This window comes from Ruditapes philippinarum, unplaced genomic scaffold, assembly GCF_026571515.1.
Source record: "Ruditapes philippinarum isolate M1 unplaced genomic scaffold, ASM2657151v2 ctg11155_1_1_1_1, whole genome shotgun sequence".
NCBI lineage: Eukaryota > Metazoa > Mollusca > Bivalvia > Venerida > Veneridae > Ruditapes > Ruditapes philippinarum.
This window is the reverse complement of record NW_026861686.1, coordinates 5,635-31,684: the sequence shown is the minus strand read 5'-3', so window position 1 is coordinate 31,684 and position 26,050 is coordinate 5,635. Positions and strand designations below refer to the sequence as shown.

The 26,050-nt window shown below is 31.8% G+C and overlaps 1 long non-coding RNA gene across 1 annotated transcript; it reads right to left on the bottom strand.

Moving 5' to 3' along the window:
- Positions 1–12,219: 12,219 nt before the first annotated feature.
- On the bottom strand, positions 12,220–20,520 carry LOC132716518 (uncharacterized). The gene is made up of 3 exons (XR_009623814.1): positions 20,422–20,520; positions 14,225–14,394; positions 12,220–12,664 (listed from the first exon to the last, which is right to left on the bottom strand). It is a non-coding gene; the product is annotated as an uncharacterized LOC132716518 (long non-coding RNA).
- Between the last annotated feature and the right edge of the window lie 5,530 nt (positions 20,521–26,050).

Here is a 26,050-nt window from a genome sequence, read left to right as displayed (position 1 = left end):
TGTCTTTCTCATAGCATTCATATCTTTTCTTTGGTCGCCATTTTCGAGGGTCCATTCCAAATTTCTTATTTTTGCTTAAGATTAGATAAAAAAATCTCTCACATTTTTCATATTTCAACGTTAGCTGATAAAAAACCCCATTTTTTACCATTAGTGCTTTTTAATAATAATTTTTCCTCACTAGGGCTATTCCATTAAAATTAATATTTATTGGAACTATATAATGACCCCAAAAGGGTTTGCCATTTTCACCCAAGGGGGACCTTAATTTATTTTTTAAACCCCTTTTGGAAATTTTAGCTTTTAAAATTTAAAATTTCTCTAAGCAATCTCATGAATTTAAAATTTAAAAGAAATTTTAACTATTGCTTTAATGAAAAGGGAACCCATTTGGAAATAATTAGTGCTTTCGTTTTTAAACTCTTAGTCCCACAACACTGGACCCACTAATTAAAAAATAAAAAATTGACAAAGAAAACCCAAAATGCAAAACATTTTACATCTTAAAATTTTTCCAAAAGGTGAAAAAAAGGGGTTTTTTTCCCCCAAATAAAAATTTTTTAAATTTGATGTTTTCCCTGTTTTTCTTAAACTTTACATTTCTAATATATTTATTCGTATGAATGTAACAAAAAACTACTGTTAATTATAAACGTATTACATACTTCACAAAAATATATTTGCGTAAATTAAATAAATTCAAGAAGAATATTATGACGTTTTGTTTCACTGGATTGTGTTTTTTCTCTCTCCATGTAATGAGTTTTTACTTAATGGGATTTCTTTTCAGATTGATTTTGAATTCTTTTATTGATTTCTTTCCTCAGATTATGGTATTTATACTAACGAAAATCCCGGTTTCGACTTATGCTACAATAAATACAATACATGTTAATAGTTTCCATGCAGTGATGCCCAAACTACAAGTACTGGTACATATTATGGTAGAAATCACACCAAAATAGTGGTCCGCCAGAATTCATTAACTTACCAAGTAAGAACGTTTTTTTTTACGGTTATATTATTTTTTATGCAAGACCTCCGAGGTTATAAAAAAACAGTTTTTCTGAAGCCTCTGTCTCAAATCTCAGGATTTCCATTGGTCATTGAACATTTTGTGACAGATTTTGACCAATCAAATACCTTTGTGCCCACTGAGTTTTTGAGCTTAAAAAATTCCATTTATAACCTGTGATAAAAAATTTCCTGGAGTCATTTTGGAAGAAAACAGGGATATAACAGTCAAAATGCCGAAAGCACTGAATGCGCAACGGACAAGAAAAGGCGAGTGTGTATTATATTTATATTATTTATTACAAAAAAACGATATGTGTCAAATTCTTTTCGGTATATTAATGTTGTGCGTTTGAACTCTTTTTATCCACCCATTTTGTTAATCACCTATAATAAAATTAATTTTTTTAGGTACCCTGAAGTGAATTTTTTTTCCCACAAAATTTGTCATTCCAGTTTAATTTTTCTGTCGAAAACTTATGGCATAAAGACTGTTTCGGAAATCATATTTTGAAAATGGTTTCCAAAAATTTTAGTTAATTTGAAATTAGGGTATTTTCCCCCTTTTCCCCGCCTAAACCCTTTTGCGCGGTTTATATTCCCATATGCAGATGTTTGCGTTTTTGATAACAGCCAAAGGGGAAAACAAAAACATATTTTGAAAGTTTTTCAGGGCAGAAAAACGAAATCACTTTGCTTTTTATGAAAATATAAAAAGGGGATAATTTTGATGTGAAAAATATTGCTTACAGTTTTACTATGTTTAAATTCGGGGGAATTTTTGTTTCTTTAAACATTTGCATTCCATATAAAATTTGTTTAATAATCTTTTATCCATTAGATACCGCAACTGTATCATCGACTTCAGAAATAGGAACAATAATCTTCACAGTGCTGGCCAATGATACTGATGTCGCTGACACATTATCTTATTCAATGACATGCGATACAGATCCTTGTCTATTTTGCAATTTCAGTAAGCAGTAAGTAAAGGTGTTTATTATCATTCTATATTAAATTCTATATTCTTTATTTATCAAAGGAAAACAGTCGTTAAACCAATCATTTACAAACATTTACTTTGTCAAATTATTTTTATTCATTCTTCAATTTTCTCTTATGAGCGGACTCGGTCAAATCAAATTTTCATATACAGTGTACTTGGTTTTTGTGTTTGTTTGTAAGGGGGCTGTGAGGGATGTTGCACTTTTTTATTATCTTTCTTCATTGACAAAGTCTGCAATTTCATGTAATTTTGTTGTTTTTTCATGCATTTCTTCTGAGGGAATCTCACATTGTTCAGAGTTCACTCCTGCCAAGGAATTTCCCTTTTTCCTATAATGGCAGTATTTAACAGCACCTTTGTTTTATATTTGATCCTTTTTGAACGTACTGTATAAAACAGTTTACAGTCTTAGCTGGTAATCATAGTACAGAAAAATAAAAACCTCTGCTGGTGGAAAAAAAACACTCATTAATGTAATTTTGTTTCATTGAAACATAACGCTATATGTGGTTATAATGATTATATTAACACTCTGTTGAATTTAACTTTTTGCCTTGCCTCGTTTGTTTTCAGCCGGAGTAATACATATTTCGGAGGACTTGTCAGTTCATGCTCCTACTGTCTATAACTTGGTAATAAATGTAACTGATGGATCAGCTATGGCTGAAATCGAAAAACTTAACAATAAACTATCACAGGTAATATTTATAAGTATCATATATAAATGGTGGTATGACCGAGTGGTCAACGCGTTGGACTTAATCTAATGACCGCAGCGTCATGAGTTCAAACCCCGTCATTGTTAATTTAGCAAGAACCTTTACAAGTCTTTGCGCAGTACTGGATTGTTTCCTACACAATCGAACTAAAACAAAGTCTATATAACCAAATATCATATTTTCATAATTCGTAATTTTTTGGCTTTAAAAGTTAACAATTTTTGCCAGCCAGTTAACATCTGTTAAAGTACAAAAGCTTTTTTTGGCCAAAAATCCCAAATTGAAATTGGCATGTATCATAAAAATGGTATATGAACTTTATTCAAATATTGAAAGTTTTTTGTGAAAAATTAAAGCAATTACCCTTTCAGTCATTGATGCCGACCTAATAAGCGGGAAATCAATTTTTACGCGTAAAACAAAATTCACGTGATCATTCAACCCCTGAAACACTGCAATGACTTTTTCTCATAAATAATTATTTTTTCGTTTTGTTCTTTTTAAGTTCAGATCTATTTATAAATTAATCTAATGTACGCGCCTGTTAATTTTTTTTGTAGAAAATGGTCTGATTCTATTCTTATACAATTTGTATTATTCTGTTTGTCCCAAGATTATTTTCCAGTTGTTTTTTCATAGAGTAAGTTTAAGTTTATTGTAAAGATCATATTCTATTCTGTTCTACACTTTTTATTTTGTTATTTTTTCTAAAGAATATGTTCTAGATTTTGTTTACATCATATTCTGTTATGTTCTATTTTTTCTTATTAATCTATTACTTCTATTATATTTTTGTTCATTTTTATGTAGCTGTAACGACAACGACCACGAACAGATACGATAGAGGTGTGTACGAAGATTCGAGAGAGGTTGCCTAAGTTGTCAACAATCATCGTCGTGTTGTTAAGTTTTAGTATACCAGCTGTTGTTCTATGTTGGTGTTGTTGTCAGAAGGGGATCATCAACTGCTATAAGAAGTGGTACGTTGTTTGTCTATAATTTAATTTCTATTGCAAGAATAATTTTGTAGTAAATGCAATAAGTTGGTAGATAATATCCAATAATATATTCAATTTGTAACGACTGCATTAAGATGTAAAATAATTATCAATGATGCTAACTGTTGCAAGATGTGGCAAATTATTTGAAGTATAAAATTATTTTTAAAGCGGCCTTTGGCTTTTTTTTTGAAAAACAATCTTTGTTAGTTTCAAACTAAGTATTTCAGTAGTTTTATCTTGGAAAAGTGAATCGCTGTTAAGCCTTCTCCAAAACAGCGTCACGACAGCTATTAATAGTGCGTAAGTGATGTTTGCTTCTAAAAATAGAAGATGGGAAACGATTAACCGCTTTACGAAAGAGGACGGTAGGGGGTATCCTTCTGTTTATTTTTTATCGGCGGAAAATTTCATTTTCCACTTTACTTCTTTGGATTTGACAATTATGTGAAACAATTGATCTAAAAAATCAGGTATATCATTTAAATAGCTGAAAGCCGCTTCAGATATGTAACTTATGCAAGAAAGGTTGAATATGAACGTCTGGCATATTTTGCAAGTAGTGCCATGTTATCTTTTGACAGATGCAAGTAGTAGTTCTTAAATATCAACTTTGTAACTAGAAGATGTTAATATGATGTATATTTAGACCTTTTACAAGATGTGGTTTACTCTGATATCAATTATAGCAAGAAGTGTTTAATTTAGATGTATCTTTAAATTATTTTTGTATTCAACCAACAACTGACACAGACCAACAAATAGTTCTAAAAAAAATCTGAAGCATTTAACCGCATAATGGAAAAACCCTCCTGCTCACTTTCATAATCATGTTTCAGGTTTAGTACCATTTGAAAACAAAATTGCATTTCTTTTGTACATAACCATTAGTACTTTTTTCAAAGTTAATTGCGGCTCCTTTAAGGAATGAGTAATATCATATAATATAATGATGTTTTTAACTTTATTTTCTGTGTTATAGTTACAATAAGATCAAGTGCAAATTTTGCAGTAACAAAGCCAAAGTACAAGGTAAATACAATTTTAAAATCTGTTGACCTGTTAATATTATAATTTGTTTTGCATTCCTCAAAAAAAAAAAAAAAAAAAAAAACTAAATTCTCCTTAATTCTGTCAAGCTTTTGAAATGGATTTCTCGAAACATCCTTCAGATTTTAAATAATTGATTGTTTTTTAGCAACACCAAATGCCAATGGCATTTAAAAGTTATTCTTGGGGAGAAGCCAATCTTACGAAATAAACCGACCATCTTTAAGCTACAATTACTTTCTCGTAAAAGATCTTATGATTTAAAAAAATTATATAATCTTTTCTTTTTCTTATTTCAGACATTTGACATCAAAGATGTGAATTTCCTTCTAATAACCATTATTGGATATATTTTTGAAAACATGTGTACCTGTTAATTGCAGGAGAAAAACGTTTTTTTCTGCTTTATCAAACTATTATTCTGCTAAAAGATGACTTATATATTTTCGGATCTTCTTGCCGTACATCCATAATCAAGAATACAAAATTAATCTTTCATGTGACTATGATAAAAAGAAAAAACAATAAGCTGCATTTTTGATGCTAGCAAGCTATGAAATTATCTAAATGAATTTTAAAAAAAGAATTATTTCAAAAAAGCTGTATAAAAGGAATATGTTTATATGTTTCCCTATGAGTGAATGTTACATACAGAAAATCATTACTAAATAGTTAAAACCCTACTTAAAATATCAGCATGATATTTTGTTCAATAAATTTTATTTATTCATATATTTTAAATAAATAAAAAATAAAAAGACATTTTTAAATAACTTGTTTGACAATTTTCCAAAATATTGTAGATAGATGTACAACATAATTTACCGTTTATGAATTTATAGAAAATATTTTGTAATAAATATGTAGTAAAGTTGTATAATAAGTAATGCATTGTATAGGTACATCTATTATATGTATCGTATTTAATATATTTTAACGGAATGTGACGGAAACGGCCGAAGATTTGTAAATTTGGAATGAAAATGTATTTTTTTTTTATTTAATTATATACTTTGATTCTCGTATTTCGTTTTATTTTCCTGCCGAGATGGCGTTCCCTATATTCTTTCCTTCAATTTTAACATGAATTGCTTGATAGCTATGTAGGAGCACATTTATCTCGGAGCACATAGCTATCCGAAAGCTTTTTGTCCAGATGTTTCGTATTTCATTTGAATGCAAGTTTTTTTTATACAGAAAATTTTACCAAGGTTTGCTGCCTGATTGAATATTATCATTATACTTGCATTGATTAAATATCTAAAGAAAGACGTTATATACCTGTCTGATATGCAAGAAATTGTTGTTGTGACATGTTTACCAATACCTCTAGCATGGATAATTCAGATCTGATAAGGAAAAAAATACTCTTAATTTGAGACTATCTAGCAAGCAGTTAGCATCTAGGACAAATACTGATAAATATAAAGTATATAAAATGTCTAAGTATACTTATATTATAAGTTTTATTCTGATGCAAGCCAGAAATGATATCTAAGTGTATCTTCCTTCTTCACTCCAGGTATGGTTGAAACTTGCCATATGACTTCTCCAGTGTCAGTTTTATTATAAACCCACTATATCCCGCCCCCCTAAAGATAGTAAACAGTAAAATAACTTACTTAAAATTAATATATTAATTATTGATAAAATTAATTTTTGTACAACTGTTTTGCTGATTTGTGTTTTGATATATATGAAAGAATCTGGGTATTTATTTAATATTTGGTATTCGACTGGTATGTAAGTACCCGGCAGAAAGGAGTGTAAAAGAACATTTCGAAGAGAAGATGTGCACCTCTTTCCAAGCTGGAAATATGGTATTACCAGGTTATGTTACTTTATTACATACTTATAAATAAAATGATGAGAAATATTGATGAAATTAAATGCTTATTTTCACTTTCCTTATTTTCACTGTAAAAAAAATATTTTTCACTGCAGTGAAACATATTTTCGCCGGTGTCTTGCCAGACTAATTTCTGCTATATTCAGCCGAGTTAGTCTTTCATATTGTGATGTCAAAAAAGAGAAATGCATATAATAAACAAGTAAATTTATGTATTTTCTATAAATAGTTTGTAGTATGAAAATTATCATGTTTCACTTGTGGCAACCACCACTCATGAAATATTTATGTTTATACCACGCAATGAAAATAAATTTTGTATTTATAGAAAAAACTTGGCTATCCTCTATTTCTTCAGTTATAATTTATGTTTATTACCTGACTGTAATGACTTGAAAAGTGAAAACTTGATTACAAGTCTAAAGATCATGTTTATGATTGAAACATGTTTTTTTGGGGTTATACATTATTTGGAAACATAAAATGTTGAGCACCTAACTATGGTTGTGTTTGAACTTGCCAGGAACTTTGATTTATTGGTGTAGCATTGCTGTAAGATTATAGTTTTGTGCTTAAAATAAATTTTGGTACCCAATCATTCCTGCAATAGTGTATTCTGCAACCAGTGATGCTTGAAAGAATGTGTAGATCTCCTCTGCTAAAACGAAAGATCTTCTAGCATGTAAGTTTATAGGACAGCACAGTGCAGTTAAAAGGCACAGACACTTGGGATGTGGAGCTCGTGTGTGTGTATTATTTTAGACCTTGAAATATGATTTTTTTTTTCAAAACAGCTTATATTAATTTTTTTACATATTATATGATCAGTACATGTGCTGGGATTGACAAAGATATATCTTATTTGGATTTTAAAGGCACCCCAAGTGTCTGTGATAAAAGGTATATATCACAGGGACACAGCCCAGTGTTGGGATAGTGTAAACGAGTAATTCTAAAAATATATATATATACTGTATATATAATTAAGTCTATATATTATATATACAGTATATTTTTTTTTAGAATTACCTTTTTACACTATCCCAACACTGTGCTGGGTCTGTCAGTGTGGTATCTATAGGTTTAAAGCACCAGCCTGTTCAAGTATTACCCTATGTAAAATTAATTAATACCCGCTGGTGTTATTATTATCACAAAACGTCTGTTGATAATTTCTTAACAGATCATAAGGATTATTTGAACGGATGCAGATCGTGGCCGAGATGATCGACTCGGTCGAGTTCATTTAGGGCCGAACAAGATGATTTCAATTTACTACTCGGCATTTGTGTAATTCACTCATAGATGGACAGCAACATTCACTACTGTATGTTTTTATTTTAAAAACATAAGGAGTGGTCCATTAGTTACTTCATATTTACTTCATAGTAGATCTATGCAAAATATAAAAATCCAAATTAATTTGTAGAAAATCATGAACATCCGAGCGGCTATTTTAAAGCCGAAACATTGATTAAAATTGTTATTATTTACTCGTAAAAACAGTCAAACTCCTTCGCTTTGACCATTACTTTATTGATGCAATGAAATATTGACAGTATTTAATTTAATTGCAACAGGCAATGTTCTCCACTAAAATAGTCTTACGTTTCTCACGTCTGACATTTTTCACGATAAAAACGTATCTAGCTTTCACAGAAACAGGTTTGTAATTTCTTGTCTCTAATGATGCGACTGTAAATGACAATTCCAACATTTTTACCTAAACAAGAAAAATGTAATTATATATTCAATTTCTTATGTATTTCCAATATTTTGTAAAAGATAATAATTTAAATCTGAATAAGTAAAAATTCATTATTGTAAGTTTAGGAAATGGGCCTGGTTTTATCTAATATCCATTTTTATGGTGGCTGATTTCTGCCATTTCGTGTCTTCGTGTCTTTGCCCCTCAAAGACACGAAAACACGACAATATGCTCATTTATCGTATATTCGCCTTCGGCTTCTGAGGGCACCGACGCAAGAAAATATATTTTAGGTGAAATAACGATATTTTAATACGCGAAGATATGAGATTTTTTCTGTAAAATTATCGTGTCGGCGGGTAGACATCTTCGTATCGGCACCCTGTAAAGTCGAATACACATCGACACGAAGACTCGATAAATTGGCCAATTATCGTGTCCTCGACTTCCGAGGCGACATTTTGTCATGTCGCCTCGGAAGTCGAGGACACGATAATTGGCCAATCGATGTGTATTCGACTTTCGGGCCGATAAATTGTTCAATTGATGTGTCTTCGTCTTTCGGATAAATCAAAATTTGTCGTTTACCTATATAAAACTTTAAGTAAGTATATATTTTACATCGTTAATCACTTCCTTTATTGAATTATTTATTTCATTAATGGGTTTTGCGATATTTCAAATCGTGCTGAATTAACGCCGATTGTCTTTCTGTTCTTTTAAAATATTTCTTGTTGTAGTTTATACAAATTTATTTAGCTCGATTGTGTTGGAAGCTGTAAGCTTATTGAAACACTCTCGAAACCGTTCCTGGAACCAACCAGTACTAAGCCATGAATGTAAAGTTTCTTGCTCAAGGAAACAACGGCTTGCCTCTAACAGGGTTTGAACCCACTCGGTCATCAAGACCGTAAATTACTAGTTCGACATAAAAATGACTTTTTGCGTTTCAGAAAAATGTGCAAAATCGTGGACCTTGCCCTTCCAAAAAAAATCATCAAACGAGACAGGCGACTTTAAAGCCATACACTGTATGAGTCACCTTAATTAATAGATAATAATAAAGACCATTTGGTAAGCTCATTTTGTAGAGCGTTGGACTGTGAATCGGGTGATCAATGTTCGATTCCCAAAAGGTGCAAGCCACTTTCAATGGTTGATATAAGGTCATTCGAAAATGTGTACAGAAGAAATAGCAGTTCGGTGTGAAAGTTTGTTTGTTTGCACACCGACACAGTATAGGTCATAATTTCAGGCACGAACGGGCACTGAGTAGAACCACCGACGTTCATTAAGCTAGCTGAATAGCTTCCTAACTTAAAATAATACAAAGTCCCTGTCGGGATGCAAACCAAATAGCGGTGGTGGCTAGTGGTTCGAAGTCAACGACTTTATTCACTCGATCAAGGCCGCCGCTCGGTATGAAAGTGGATGCATCTAGTACTTATAATCTGCTTGACAGTCTGTGAGACCATGCACCAGCTTATCAACTTGGCGTGTCTCAAATTTATCTTTGCATAATCGCGTTGTGCTTTTACGGACAGTTTTATTTACTTTATAGAGTCAATATCAAGACACAGTGCTTTTGTTGTATACTACAGATAAATTCAGACAGACCGAAAACTGGTTAATACATTTTTATTTCAATTTTGCTAGCTCTAAAATTATGATAACAGAAACATTTTGATCGTTTGTTTTTGTTTAGCTATAGTTTACTCTATCACTGTGTGTCTCTAAACAATTTAAAGATATATTCATCGTCTGTTTATATAAAAAAAAAATTTCAACATGTTTGACCTTATCAAATATCCTATTTTTGTAATATGTGCTTGTGATTTAACGCACTTCTTTTCCCTGTAATGTAAGCTTTGTTTGCAAACCACTTCACTAAGTAAGTAATGTAACTGTAAATTGTATCATAGTTTGGAGACCTTTCTGTTGAAAATGTGTCAGGGTTAAATCGTATACATATACATGCACAGTGCGTTAACTGGAGTGCGGGTATTAGTTACCCGCACTCCAGAGCATGTCCATTGATTGGCTCATTTTGCTGGGGTTTACGTATTGTGACGGCAGAGAAAGGGAAAGCGACAGAAATGTCATATCCAGATGTTCGTTCATTGGTTCATTTTTGCCGGGGTTTCATATTGTGATACAGGGAACGTGCTTTTATGTTTGACTATGATACAAAAGAGAAAGAACACCAAAACACTCGGCAATCTGATTTATACTCGGGGGCTACGCCCCCTCGTACAAATCAGATAGCCTCGTGTTTCGGTGCTCTTTCTATTACATGATTCATGAAAAATATTCATATACCATGACTTTTGACCTTTGGCCTTTAACTTTCATTAACGACAGTTTTATTGTCATTCAGCCTTCACTTTTTTGTAAGATACCATAATAATCGTACAATGTACTTTGATATTTATCCAGGTAATCTTTTAACAAGAGCATGTAAAAGAAAAAAGTTTACGTTTACAAAAATCATAAAATCATCTAGTGTTTATATTCACTGCTTAGTGGCCATAACACGAAAAATCCGGACAACCAAAAAATGTGAATATTTTACACTCTGTAAGTATAGCTGTTGTTGAAAAGAGTGTAAAAAGTTTAAATTTCATTTAAATTATAAAATGTGAAACTTAGACAAAAATTGCAGAAAAATATGAAAATCAGAAAATTCAAAGGGGACATAACTTTTGTAATTTTAGGTCAAATTTAAAAAACAGACCATGTCTTTGAATTTGTTTTGGAATTATCTTTCCAATGATATATAACACTTATCATTCTAATTCAATAACTAATTACCGTACAACAGGAGAAAGTTGACATGAATTATAAATGTGATTCGAACCTAAGGGAGACCTTTTAGGCAGGTTTGATTGGCATATTACCTGATCTTAATCAACTGACTGCAGAAATAATTACTAGTCATCTACAGGCCGTATAAAACTATACTTGATTAATAAGGGAAGTTGCAGACCCTCTTTATTCAAGAACAAACACAAATAAAACATATGATTAATTTTCAGATAGTCAGTCATAAATAATGATTGGTTTGACGCCGAATGCAGAAACTCAAAGAATATATATGTACGATCATATTTTTGATTAAGAAAGTGGTGATCAACTGTTGATGCATTTTTTATTCTACATTCTGTAAAACAACATTATTTAAACGATAATAAACGTTCTTATGTAGGGTTTATTGATTTGAAATCTTGTTTTGATAGTATTTATAGAAATTCATTATGGATGAACCTGTAGAAATGTGGTACATGTATACAAGGAAAAATATTACGAATCATTAAATAATTATATTTATAAGATAACTAAAACTCTTAGAATTATTGATTGATGATATCGTTGTGATTTTATTGCCTTTTTGCTGACAATATGGCCATTGTAGGTGAAACTGAAGATTTACAAAAAGTTTAAATCTTTAATTTTGTACACATATTGCTATAAATAGGGATTAGAGGTTAACACCATAAAAAAACTAAAATTGTAGTCTTAAAAAAAGAGGGCATATTTCTATCAACGAAAAACATGGACTTATAACGGTCAGACAACAGAAGTATTAGACCACTTTAATTACCTCGGATACAAGCAATTTTTCTCTTAATAATGAACATTTATGGTAAGGCTTTAAAAGCAATGAAAACATTATTGATAAGTTGTAAAGACATGGATTTAAAACCTTATTTATTATGTTAATTATTTTACTCTTTTGTAGGCTCAATCATATCATATGCATCAGAAAAATGGGGTTAAAAAAAAAAGATATTGAAATTTTGTAAAAGAATTTTAAATGTTAGAGCAATTTACAAGCAATATTACTATATATATATATATATATATATGGTTTATCCGAATACTTTTTTTGTTACACATTTTTACTCAAACTTCAATTGATTTTTTTGAATCAGATATGTTTATACTCTGCTAAGCAAATTGTTTTATAAGTGATAGCTATATTTTCATCTGTAATCAATAATTGTTCATTCTTCAGCTTTACATGAAATTTAATACTATATATGTAATCCTATATTATTTATTAGGTAGAAACGTGACATCTTTACATCTTTTTTGTGTATTTATATCGCAGTGATGATATACTATGCACAAATCCAAAATAAAAGTATGTTCTGTTCTGTTCTTCTTATTTATTTCAAATTATTTTAGCTTGTGGTCGCTTCTGTTTTATTCACCATCTGTGATTATTCATTGCCGGTTAAAGGCTGACTTTCTATTCTGCGGGTGTTAACCTCTCGAAACATTCTGTGAAAGATGCCGATACTTCCAGCAAATACACATCTGTGAATTAATAAAAAACAAACAAATTAATATAAAATATTATAATTTTTGAGAACAATAAAGTAGAAAATGATATAATATGGTTTTTTGAAGGCATGTGCAAAAGTAGAGTATATTGATTGTGTCATTTGCGTTTTCCCCCGTTTCTTGTTGAGATGCTATTATTTGTATAAAAGTATCAATAGAAAACCAACAAAATCAACATGTTATACAGTGTTAACTTAAAACTATGGTGGCTGATTTTTGCCATTTCGTGTCTTCGTCTTTCAAAAGTCGAATGCGGATTATAAACGATAATAAACGATATGTTCTGTTCTGTTCTGATAATATGCTCATTAATCGTGTCCTGGCCTTTGACTTTTTAGGCCACCGACACGAATAAGACATTAATACACGACAGAGTAGTGCCGGAAGGTGATGATCGGCCCGCAAAATGAATAATGGCCCTGAAGGCGACGTAAAATATGACGTCATTGTTTCAGTTTGTGCACGTGCAGATGTTCAGCGTTAAAAGCGAAGACACGATACTTTTACAGTAGTAGACCTCGTGTCTTTGCCTGTCAAAATATAATATATTTCGCCTAAAGTGTATCGTGCCTTCGTATCCGATTTTTAGCCTAAAATGTAGATCTATCGTGACTTTGTGTTCGACTTTTAGCGTGGTAAGAACTTTTAAAGATGAAAAAGGAAACTGAAAACGAGGATCGACATAGAACAATATGGATTTGATGGTGATTGAAGTTAGAAAATTAAAACGGGCGAGATGGAGATGGATACAGATTTGCCCATGTGACCAGCTTAGGCCAGGATTAGTCAGCACATCCGTGAAAGCTGATCATGGTCTGCCCTGGTCGCTATTTAGGCAAATTCTGAAACCTCCCCTTTAGAAAGAATAACAATTTCATCTAAGATATACAGCTTGGCTATGGTTTCAAAAGGTGAAATGACATTTGATTGTTCTTGTTCATTTGTTTTCTTTTTCTCCTTTTTTACATGTGATGTGATGGGCGACCATATCTACGGTCACCACACAAAAGAATGACCTGCTGCAAGGTTAAGCACACCCATTCGAATAAAACCATATTGCATTCCATCTATACCCTCCGTTTATCCGTATGTCCAATCAGCAACCTCTTTAATTTACACATTTTCTGATTATCTAGCTTAAAGCGACTCAACTGAGGTTTAAAAGCCTAAGAACATAAAATTTGAATTTTCGTTCATAAATGAGCTAGGTCACTTTTAACTGAAATATATGCAAAGATAGTCAAGAAATATACTTCGAAACCAATTGAAAATCGTATTTTTATGCTGTTCATAGCTCGATTTGTGTGAAAAGCGTTTAAACGCTTTTCATTTTAGTCATATTTTTACAATTTGAATAATTATTCTGGAAAAACGAAGTGCGCAAATGATCTGAAATTTTGTACAAAGATTACTGGTCTAAACCTACATCAAATGGTACATCTATCTGGAAAAAATAATTTCAGTTCCATCATTTCTAAAAACCTCAGTGGAGTCCCTTTAATATATTTTTCTAATGTTAAATCAAGACATTACCCGCATCCGTCTTGTTGATCTGGGCGATCTATGCAAGCAAAATTATGCTCACATTGTTTGTAGGTACAGCAGGAACTTGGTCGGTATGTAGCAAATGCTGTTATATAAGCCGTTTGTAGCATCAAAAGGATGACACAGACTATAAAAGCTTTCATCTTTTCTTCCTTTTTCTGTAGAAAGCGCAATAAGAAAAATATATTTAAGTTATTTTTAAAACTTGTTTGCCAAGAAAATGGTTTTACCAACCCTGCTGGTTAGGGCAGAATTTAGCCATGCGATCAGTGCTGACCAAAAGCAACCATCACACAAACTCTTGAAAGAAGACACAATTTTATACTCATAACTAACATTTTTTTGCCGATCGTTAAGTTAAAAAAAAACAAAAAACCAAAAAAAAAAAAAACAAAAAAAAAACGCAGTCATCCGATTTATCTTTATACCGTGCTTGTTTACGAAAAAATCCATTCAAATTATGTATGTGCATAGTCATAGCAAATAAAGATACACATTAACATTTCGGAAAAAGAAATTAGAAATTTGTCATGGTGGCTAATGAATCAAGGGGGAGAATCACGCCGTCACACAGGATCTTATTTCATGATGTTTTGTCCCGTACTTCATCGTCACCAGAATCGAAGCGAGAGAATTTTCCACCGGTTTGATCGTTGTAACGTACGGCTTCTTATCTGAAAACGTCAGATATTTGCACGACCTAGCCATACACTTACTTATTATAAATGAAAGTAACGTCATAATTAAAACAATTACATGCAGTTCATGAATTTGTCTATAATATTCTGGCATTTTTTCCACAAACGCCCCAATGAAAACAATCAATTTCTTTAAAATATGTATTGTAGGTATCAGCAATAAAAGAGTGACATTGAAATGTGCTTATTAATTTCTAGTGGTAAACATTTAAGTACTATGAAAAAGACCTTTTTACGACGCGGTCCGTTGCTATGAAAAATCGACCGGAATTAGAATTTTCTCGCGCATGCGCAATCTGCGTATGGCAAGAAATACTTCGCCCTACATAGAAATATAGTAGAAGTTCATAGACAATTCCGAGTTAGTTCAAGGTAAACGGTAGAAAATTATATAAAATAGCTTTCAACAAATATAAAAAAGATGACTTTATATATAGCTTTGTGGCGAAGAATGCCATAAAAAGGCATGGAAAAGATACTTGTTTAAGAATTTACGATCACGGAACTGACACTGAGATGTGGAAATATATCTATTAGCAAATGAAAAGTCAACTTATTTGCTGTTGAAATAGTTCATTTAAAAACAAAAGAAATTATATAACATGAAATGGAGATTAATTATCATTCAGAAAAAAAATATCAGAACAGGTGACAATGCATTTTTAGTGTTCAATATACCTGATCATATCCTTTATCCGATTTGCCTGTGATGCAAACAGAAAAAATTTAAGTGACATAAATAGATTTTAAATAATTATTTTTTTTTTCAAAATCTTGAGAAGTTAAAATGGGTTGTTTGGAAAAGATATAACACACATTTTATCCGCTTCTTCGTTATACATATTATTTTTAATAATGTACGTCACGCAATTTTTCTCTTCTCAAAATCCATAAACATTGATCGGTATATTTAAAAGTTACATAAATAACCATTTTAATAAGCGTAACTGATTTTTTTTAATGCGTTTATTTAAGGTCGCCGCCGGAAAGCCCATATGGGCGACCGTACACTCAAGTTGGGCAATCCTAGAGCGTCCCGCCGAGATTTTTCGTCGATTTTTTCCAGCTTTATTGGTGGAGGAAGACCCCAGGTGCCCCTCCGGGCATTATTTCAGGCACGAGCGGGCACCTGGGTAGAACCACCGACCTTCCGTAAGCCAGCTGGATGGCTTCCTCACATGAAAGATTTCGACCCGAGTGAGGATCGAACCTACAGCGGTGAGGGACCTGTGATCTCAAGTCAACGACCTTAACCACTCGGCAACGGAGGCCCCTAGCGTAACTGATTAACCATATCATGATATTTAAACGTCCCGGTTGAATGAACAAACGTTCGCGTGCCAATCTGTTTGACACTTGCCGCCTGACCAATCCAGTTATTCAAGGGAAGTGTACAATACAAATTGTGTAATATTATGTAATACAGGGGTAATAAAATTTTATGTTAAAACCCTGCAGTTTCAATTTAAATTACTGATGAAAAAGTCGTCTAATGATACCTTAAACAAAGACATGTGTGTGCCCGTTTTGACCATTGAATTATTACTCCCGCACATTTTCGTAAATCTGTTAAAAATAAATTCACGTTTTCAGTACTTACCGCCTTAAGTCATGCCAAAATCAATATTTTTTGGGTGACATAACATGAAATCGCATCTATTAAAGCCTTAAAGTATGATAAACTGTAGACATCGTTATTGCTTTTTGCCCTACGCAGAATGCGCATGCGCGAAATGCAACATTCGTTGCTATGGAAAATCGTATTGTAAAAATGTCTATATAATATTTCAAATCGGATTTGGATTTCGATGTTTTTATCCATGCCGGAAAACCCGTCTGAAACTTTTAATGCCAGCCTACCTTTATGCATGGAAAAGACCTGATCGATAAAACTATCTTTTATTTTCAAAACAGACTGATTTACAGAAAATCCATTTAGCAGAAAAATGCGCCGTACGTTATCATTTTTGGTAAATGCCACGATATTTATATTTACAGCGGTAAATCTAGCCAGAATGGGCATGGATGCTTAGATGGCGACATAATAAATTATTACAACTTCTTAAAGTCAGTGGTTTCAGTTAATATACATATATGTAAACGAAACAGCGGATTATAGATACCACGATCAAACCGGTAGAAAATTCTCTCGCTTCGAATCTGGTGACGCGCATTGGACAAAACATTATGAAAGAAAATCCTGTGTGCCCGGAAAATTGTAGAGTAGGTTATTGTATGTACCTTTACACTAGAACATCACGAATTTCAGAGAAAAAAGGGAAAACTTACTTGTCTGCTGTATCCGCCATCTTGTTTGCTTAGGTAACGAACGGCGTGATTCTCCCCCGTCTGAATTTAGTTCATTGAAAATATTGTCTCATTCAAACCAACTACCAGGATACTTCATTATCAGCTTTCAGGCACAAAAAGAAAATTACAGTGAAGAATTTTATATGTTTTTTTTGTTTGTTAAACTTTGAGAAGGGCCAAATAAAATGCTGCCTTGGCGAATGGCTGTTTATAACCATGCATTTGTGAAAATTTCAGTAAAATTGGAAGCGTTACGACTAAGAAATTCCATAACGCCTGTACTACGACTCGGTTTATAAAGTGATAGGACAAAATAGACTTAAGGTAGTCTTTCTGTTATGCTTTCAGGCCAAAGAAAAAATCTAACATCGTTCAAAATCGTAATAAATCGGTCATTTCCGGAACGTTGTTTTTCACAATATTCGGTATTCAATAATTTTTAACCGTTTATAACCGGAATTTAGTTCATAGCTATATAGTGGTAAATTTAAAAGGCCGCAACCGGTTTAGAATTAAATCTTGTGTTTTTTATTTAAATAAATGATTACTTAAGAAATACAAAAAGTAAGTTTATTTTGTTTTCTTAATTCAATTCAAGAAGAATCACGATAATAGAGCCGAAGTTTAGATATTATATTTTCTAAAGTGTCCGCGAGGTTGACACGTGTCGCTTTTACTAAATATACAGAATGGTTTCCTATATTATTATACAATTATTATCCAAATACTTTAAATGGTATAAAACAATGTTAAAAAAGTTTTTTATCCATTAATACGCTCGATTTATTTATTGGTGAGGTATAGCGATGTCACACATGTGCTTTTACATGTTGGCTATTTTAGGTATTTAATGCCTTATCAACTACATGTAATATAATAAGTACCACATAAACTTCAAGTAAAGTTTTGGAAGCTGAACAATATATTGTATTTTGTTCGATACACGGTATTTTTCTCTATAATAAAGTCATGATAGAAGCCGAATTATATGACGTTTGGGTTAGGGTCGTTAGGGTTTTATCTGACATATCGTTTGCTCGCAGATTCAAACCATGTGCACGGTTCGGGGTCTCCAATTGCAATATGCGCATATTTCAATCGTCAACGGGAAACGCAGACGAAAAAAGATACATGGAAATTCTGCCTTATCATTCTATTTACAAAAAATAACGTATTTACATTAATATACATATACTTTGAAAACGATATGTTTAAACCAAGGAAAAATAGTTCTTCTTTTGAAAGTATCTTTTGATCGAATTACATAATCGTACCAACTATAAGTGTAACACAATCTATTTTCGTTTTTATTTTGAATAAAATGTGTTTCAACCAAGCAAACATTATAATAATTTAAGATATATCTTTTGGTCGAATTACGTAACCAAATATACGTGTAACACAATGCAGTTTGATTTTGCATTTTTGCGCCATGAACTGTGAACGATCTGTCTTAGGATGATATCAAAACATATCCAATGATATATTTTTAACAAAATAGGTTTGCAATGGGTTTCGTAAACAAAAGTTGAGAAGAATAAAAAAGTTTACGCTCTTTGTGATTTGCAGAAAAAAATGCTAATGTGCGCGTTGTTACCGCAATTGACATAGCGCCATATCAGCACAGACTTTATACAGTCTGAAGTAAAGCGCAACAAGTTGACAAATTTATTATGAGCGGAAGAACGTGAAGTTATAAATGAAAAAGAATTTTGTGCCGGGAAAATAACTATAGATTGGGAAAATCCCACATTTGTCGAATTCTGGAAAACAACTTTTTTCGCAGTAAGTCTATAAAAGCATAGCTAAGCTGTAGCGCTAAAAAATTCTTTGTAGCGGGAAAATAGTTTGGAAAAGCCCGCATTTGCCAGGTACCGGATTACAAGTATTCCGTTGTAAGTCTTTAGGTACAAAGATTTCACCCCAGTGGAAGTATGGAAAACAAACCTAAATTTAAAATCAGGCCCCGGAAAATTCATTATCAAAACACAATTGTCGAATGCCATCGCACTGTTACATGAAAAGCATGACGAACTCGGTTTCCTTAATACAAAACCAAATAACGCGGAATTTTTCAATCAGAATTATATTTCTATGCAAGTTGGCTTCCTGTGCACATCAGAGTCGGTTACAAACTGCTTACATATGTGTTTAAGGCACTTCAAAAAATTAATTATTCGTTTATTTCAGTCTCTTTCTCACGTTTACAAATACAGAACATAAAATTCATATACATTTAAAATACATGTAAGACCAATCAACTGAGATTTTTAAGAGACATATGTTACTATTATCACATTTAATTTGTTCATTTACATATAAAACATATAAGAACTAGTATACTCTTGTTAATCTTATTTATTTTTAAGTCCTATAAAAAAGTAAAAGAAAAGAGGGGGAATAATTTGGCAAATGGACAGGCACCTACGTACATACATGTACGAAACATGCTAGACAATTATATCCCATCCTGACAACTTAGTTCCCAGAATGGTTGCTTAGCACTAGTTGTACCGCGAGAAAAGCGTCATCATTTGCTTAACATCTGCTGAAGTCCTCCCACTTTTTAAATCCCTTAAAATGCTCGGAAAATGTAAAACTAACTCTAAAATGGTCAGTTGCCATATTTACAGATGTTTTTTTTATGAAATATATAGCTTATACAACTCATTTTGACAGCGAAAGAAAAATTTGTTACAATAACATGTATGATTAAAAAAACAGAAAATCAAACCTGGCAAACAACAATAACAACAAAAAAAAACAATCCACTCTGTCTTGGTCAATAAAAATTATGACATTTCCTTATGAAATATATAGCTAATTCAGCCAATTTTGAAAGCAAAAGAAAAAAAAATATTACACTAATACATGTATGTTTAATAAAATATTTTCAAATCAAAGATAAAAAAATTAAAGATAATAAATAACATACAGCATGTATGTAGAGTTCGAACGTATGAGTGCAATTTTTAAAAGTAAACCACGGCGACTAAACACATACTTTGATAAGAATTTTTAAATATATACATGTATATTCAGTTAGGCTTCCGTCATCAGATCTAAATTTATAGTAACAACGTTTAACACAATTAAATTACATTGTTTCAGAATAAAATATTATTTTTCATTGCTTCTAAAAAAAACAAACTCCAAGCATAAAATAAAGTCACTTACAAGTATTTATATCGCCAAAATTGACCACACTGTTAATACTATCGTCTGCCTGTATCTTTCTTTTGTTACGTATTAAATGCGGGTAAAATACAAGCAAATAAACTGTTATAAAACGTCACGTGATTTAATATAGTCATATGTGACGTCAAATGATATCAGTATCTTTGATGTTGTCACACGTTAACATTTCTAAACTGCTTTCACGTGCGTACCGGGTGTCTGATATTTTTGTTATACTATACGCTGTATGTAATCAAAGTACTGAGCGCCCTGGGGTTTGATGCGGTCAGTGAACAACGAAGATGTTTTATAAAAATTTGTAAATATACCTATGACCGCAAATGGTTATATGAAAGGCATCGGTTTTGGGGTCTTTGAAAGGCAAAGCATGGTGCCAAAATAATTTTCCGACATGACTACTGCGCAGAGGAATTAAATAATATATGATACAACTATTAAATATTTCTAAATTGGAAGTAAAGTACATGGGTATTACACAGGTGGCAGTATGAGTGTTTGGATACCCACCCACCCTGCCCCTGGACCCCTGCTACAACCCTTAAAAATATTTCAACACTCTAAGGCTTACTATAAGATACCAAATACAACACCACCGATAAAATTTTATATATAAAAAAATCCACTTGCAAAATTATAGTGATAGAAAGGTGGAAAGTCTACTATATGTTATTTTTCAAAACACTGTGGAACACGGGAAATCGTCGTTTCGGCCACTAGGGCGAATTCTGGCGGGATTTCGCTGCATCATTCATTAACATCAATAAAAAGAACTAGAATTCCACAGCTTACATAATTCAAGTTCAACAAATATCAATATTCTATCGATTTTTTTATGTTTCACGGTATTTTTTTACTTGTCGTTGCCATTTAAGATTCTGATACCTGCGTTGTAATTCGCGATCTAATTGGACGAGCCAAATTGAACGGGGACAATGTGCGGGGATCGAAGTCAACGATCTTAATTAATAACTCGGCCACGGACGTCTTAAATGATCATGTAGATACATATGTATACATAAATAAACCTAATGGCCATTACAAAAGTACTTAATGTCTTAAACAAGAATGTCACTTACGAGGAAGGGCTTTACAAAGCAAGACAGAAGACAAAAATTAAGACAAATCCCCGTGGATTGTAAGCACTTCCATCATAGCAGTAGTCTTTATGGTTTTTTTTGGGTTTTTTTTTTGTGGAAACCATATTTACCAAAATCCACCTTTATACAATATTACGATATATTTAGTTACGCAAGAAAAGATTTTTTTCGTTATTAGACCCACCATCTTAGTTAATTTGAATATTGCATAAATAGCATGATGTAAATGATTCCGCGGTGATTTGAAACAAGCAAAACATATTTCAGGACTTTTTGCAAAATGTGTATATTTATACTAATGATAGAAGCATTTAATGAAATTAAATCTGTTTAACACGGCCTATACTTAGTACTTCAAATTAATCACATTACAAATATGATACTCTTGTTTAACTTTAATTAGGCCGTATGACAAATTAATGTTTTTTAATACATATAATGCACCCAAAACTACTGTAAAAAAAGAACAATCTTACTGCATAACATGTAATTTAAAGATTTAAACCACTGAATGCATTTTTGAAAGTGTATTCTAATTTGTTTAAGGTCAAGTGAAAGGTTACCGCAAATGGTTTTATGAAAGGCATCGGTTTTGGGGTCTTTGAAAGGCAAAGCATTGTGCCAAAATAATTTTTTTTAGACATGACTACTATGCAGAGGAATTAAATAATATATGATACAACTATTTAATATTTCTAAATTGGAAGTAAAGTACATGGGTATTACACAAGTGGCAGTATGAGTGTTTGGATACCCACCCCACCCTGCCCCTGGACCCCTGCTACAACCCTTAAAAAACTATTTCAGCACTCTATGGCTTACTATAAGATACCAAATACAAAACCACCGATAAAATTTTAAAAAAAATCTACTATCAAAATTATAGTTATAGAAAGGTGTAAGCCTACTATATGTTATTTTGCCTAACAATGTGGAACACGGGAAATCGTCGTTTCGGTGACTCAGGCGCATTCTGGCGGCATATCGCTGCATCATTCATTAACATCAATAAAAAGAACTAGAATTCCACAGCTTACATAATTCAAGTTCAACAAATATCATTATTCTATCGATTTTTTTATGTTTCACGGTATTTTTTTACTTGTCGTTGCCATTTAAGATTCTGATACCTGCGTTGTAATTCGCGATCTAATTGGACGAGCCAAATTGAACGGGGACAATGTGCGGGGATCGAAGTCAACGATCTTAATTAATAACTCGGCCACGGACGTCTTAAATGATCATGTAGATACATATGTATACATAAATAAACCTAATGGCCATTACAAAAGTACTTAATGTCTTAAACAAGAATGTCACTTACGAGGAAGGGCTTTACAAAGCAAGACAGAAGACAAAAATTAAGACAAATCCCCGTGGATTGTAAGCACTTCCATCATAGCAGTAGTCTTTATGGTTTTTTGGGGGTTTTTTTTTGTGGAAACCATATTTACCAAAATCCACCTTTATACAATATTACGATATATTTAGTTACGCAAGAAAAGATTTTTTTCGTTATTAGACCCACCATCTTAGTTAATTTGAATATTGCATAAATAGCATGATGTAAATGATTCCGCGGTGATTTGAAACAAGCAAATCATATTTCAGGACTTTTTGCAAATGTGTATATTTTATACTAATGATGGAAGCATTTAATGAAATTAAATCTGTTTAACACGGCCTACTTAGTACTTGAAATTAATCACATTACAAATATGATACTCTTGTTTAACTTTAACTAGGCCGTATGAAAAATTAATGTTTTTTCATACATATAATGCATCCAAAACTACTGTAAAAAAGAACAATCTTACTGCATAACATGTAATTTAAAGATTTAAACCACTGAATGCATTTTTGAAAGTGTATTCTAATTTGTTTAAGGTCAAGTGAAAGGTTACTCAAAGCAAAGATGATGTTTGCCACATTGATACAGCTTTCATTTAGACAATATTAACAACTGAGAAATAAATGTTGACAGAAGCGAATGGTTTTAAAACGTTCCTTAAAGCAGCACGCCTCCAGATGCATGTAAATTTTCATGAACATTTTGGAAGTGTATTTAAAAGTAAAATATTGTGAGGTGAACAAATAAAGTAATTTACATGTTGCAATCGGCACTTACAATAAAAGAAAATTACCAAAATATGGTCTATATATGCAAAAACAGCCCTTACTGCGTAAGTAACGCAATAGAAATATGATGATAAAATACTTCAAAACCAGTCTGAAACCGCACATAACATCCACGATAGGTAGTCACCTTCTCTATTCTAAGTCTTTCAAACAACCAATCATTGGCGAGATTTCATTATTTTGATAGCGATGAAGTTTCTAATTCTAACCCTTGGAAAACCAATAGTGTGGAGGTAATTTTCCCGATTTCGAGAACAAACATGTCGTTGTCTGTATAGCCGACAGGTAAACTGGCAAAACAATGTTGCCCATTAAAAATTGACTCCATTATTTCAACTTAATTATTATTATATTTTATTAGCCTCAAAAATTGGAGAGGTTTACATATTTACAAATTATATATAATGTAAATACAACAGAAGAGAATTATATACATATGCATTACATTGTAATATAAAAGATACAATAACATGAAATTCTAAAATTATGACTTGTGGGTGTTTATTATATACTTATAAATGAAATATTGAGAAATATTGATGAAATAAAATGTGTATTTTCATTTTCGTATTTTCACTGTAAAAATTTATTTTTCACTGCAGTTTTCCGTATTTTCACGGGTGTCTTGCCGGACTACTTTCTTTTAAATTCTGCCAGTACACAAAATTTAAGGGAAAGTCTTTTAAATTTTAATGTCAAAAAAGAGAAAACGTATATAGTAAACAGAAAATTCAAGTTTTATCTATAAATACATGATTTATTTTCATCTTGTGGCATGAAAATTACCATATTTCACTCGTGGCTACCGCCACTCATGAAATATTTATTTTCATACCACTCGATGAAAATAAATCATGTATTTATAGACAAAACTTGAATATCCTCTATACATTGTTGTCTTAAACAAAGCGAAGTTAAGACTATGTTTTAAATCGTTCATTTTAAACATGAACAGTGGTATATTCAAATAAACAAAGCTACAAAGTCCCGTACCAATAACTGAACCTTAATCGAAAAACGAAAAAGAAGGTACAGTCTATGTGGTCATGCTTTATAAATGACTATCAATAGACGGATGTCATTAGAATTATACATAAATAAATCAATGATCCTAATTATTGAAAAAAAAAAATAACAGGGAGCATGTAAATAAAAAATAACTATACAGTTAATGTCTGAGAAAATACTACATGTACTAAAAAGCGATAAAGCTGCCTGCTTCTATTTTTTTTTAAAGGGACTCCACTGAGGTTTTTTGACATGATGGGACTGAAAATATTTTTTCCAGATAAATGTACCATGTTGGTTTAGACCTTTAATCTTTGTGCAAAATTTCAGATCAATCGCGCACTTCGTTTTATCCAGAATAAAGATTCAAATTGTAAAACAATGACCAAAAATGAAAAGCGTTTAAACGTTTTTCACTCAAATCGGGCTTAGGAAAGCATAAAAATACGATTTTCAATTTATTTCAATGAATATTTCTTAACTATCTTCGCATATATTTCTGTTTAAAGTGCCCCAGCTCATTTCTGTAAGAAATTCAAATGTTATGTTTTTGGCTTTTAAACCTCAGTGGAGTCCCTTTAACGTGAAGATAAAAGTTTTGCAAGCGCGATAGCAATATGAAAGTTGGCAAGTACATTATCAATAATTTTACATGAGATATGTAAAAACATTTTACATTGATTTATCTGTAGTCACAGCAAATAAATCTGCCGTGTTGGTCAAAACCTAAATTTCAAATCAGTGAAGTCACTTTAAAATATTATATTTTACATACACATAAATCTTTAGTTTTAGAATTCCTAATCTAGCACTGACGAATGTGACAAAGAAAAGAAACAAAATATAAGCTTTTTTACGATCATATCGGAAATAATGTTTCAATAAAAATGATATGTTGACACCTGAAATCTAAAAATGTCATAAAAATATTTTGTTTAAGTCATAAATCAGACAAGATTCTTAACAAATAGTTTTAATGATCAATCGATATTCGATCAGATAGATGCACGTGAACTATCGATCTATGATAAAAACAAACAATATTGATCTGTAATCATCGCTAATTATCATAACAATAGATACTAATAATAATTTGATGGCGAGTTAATTATGCCGCTGTGATGTTTTTAACGCCGGTCGGGGCGATGACGGCGGCGACTTTACTAGCTCAATGTTATCAACATCAATCAAACAATCTCGTCACAGTTTGCTGATTCATTGAGCTGTTTTCAAAATTGATCTAGACTAGATGTCTTTGCTGGTATAAATAGCAAACATTTTGTATTCTAATAATTCAGGCTATTGCATTATTTCAAGATAAAATTAATTCACAAATAATAAATCTTAATATAACTTCTTCTAAA